Source organism: Oratosquilla oratoria, chromosome 37 (genome assembly GCF_046742065.1).
Source record: "Oratosquilla oratoria isolate Oo_2021 chromosome 37, ASM4674206v1, whole genome shotgun sequence".
Lineage (NCBI taxonomy): Eukaryota > Metazoa > Arthropoda > Malacostraca > Stomatopoda > Squillidae > Oratosquilla > Oratosquilla oratoria.
Window position 1 is genome coordinate 17,535,803 of NC_134813.1, and position 749 is coordinate 17,536,551.

The window sequence follows — 749 nt, forward strand, 5'->3', positions numbered from 1 at the left end:
CTGGTGAGGTTATTTAATGCTTGTTTAAGAGAGGGTAGAGTACTGGAAGACTGGAGGAGTGGCTGTATAATTCCACTTTACTAGGGAAAAGGGTACAAGTGTGAGTGTGGTAGTTTCCAAGGGATCAGCTTGTTAAGACTCCTCTCTTTGTCAATGAGGAAGTTGGGAAAACCGTTGTTAATGACAAAGAGACGAGACTTTTATCATCCGCAACACAACACAACACAACACGGACAATTCAACACACATTCCACACACACAGTTTATTACAAAAACCAAATGACACCAGCATACAAAATAGACGAATGTGTTCTAAAATATCTTGCACGTAACGTCACATGCACCAACCCACACGACAAATTAACCCTCATCATATACTACAAAAACGCAAAAGTCTCTAATCTTATAATGAGAAATAATATGACTAAAAACAACTCTCTCCTCAAACAGACTAATGTGGTGTACCAGTTCACTTGCCCCGAAGAAGGTTGCAAACTTCTCCTTAATGCTACTTATATTGGTGTTACCACTACCTCTGTGAGCAGGAGACTCACTGAGTACGTCCGTGAAGGAAGTATACACAACCACATGATACAGACACACAACAAAACTCCAAACAGACAAGATTTAGTTAACAATACTTAAACAATGCAACAACAAGAAACTACACATCTTGGAAAAAGTCTACATTACACAATACACCCCTATAATTGATATACAGACGGACACAGTTAGTACTTTACAACTAC